Genomic DNA, 474 nt, shown 5'->3' with positions numbered 1-474 from the left:
GCTGGAAGTGCACTAAGTGAAGAATGGCCCTGCTGAGAACCGTGAGAACTATGGCCTGATGATGCCCCACGATAACCTGGGCGAGCTGACTGACCATGTCGGAACTGTCGGCCTCTGCCGTGCTGAAACTGGCCCCTAGAAGGAGCACCCCCAAAACTACCATGTCCTCGAGGCCTCTTAGCCCCTCTCTCCTCGCGCTCCTGGCGATGAACTGACTCAATCTCTCGAGCAATGTCCACAACCTCCTCGAATGTAGCACCCGACACCCTCTCCCTGGTCATGAGAACCCGAAGCTGGTAGGTGAGGCCATCAACAAACCTCCTGATCCTCTCTCTCTCAGTAGCAACCAGCCAAATAGCATGTCGAGCCAACTTTGAGAACCTCATCTCATACTGGGTAACTGTCATATCCCCCTGTCGAAGCTACTCGAACTGCCTACGCAGCTCCTTCCTGCGGGACTATGGGACATACTTC

The sequence above is a fragment of the Nicotiana attenuata genome, chromosome 11, assembly GCF_001879085.1.
Source record: "Nicotiana attenuata strain UT chromosome 11, NIATTr2, whole genome shotgun sequence".
In the NCBI taxonomy this organism is placed as follows: domain Eukaryota; kingdom Viridiplantae; phylum Streptophyta; class Magnoliopsida; order Solanales; family Solanaceae; genus Nicotiana; species Nicotiana attenuata.
Note: the sequence above shows the minus strand (reverse complement) of the source record.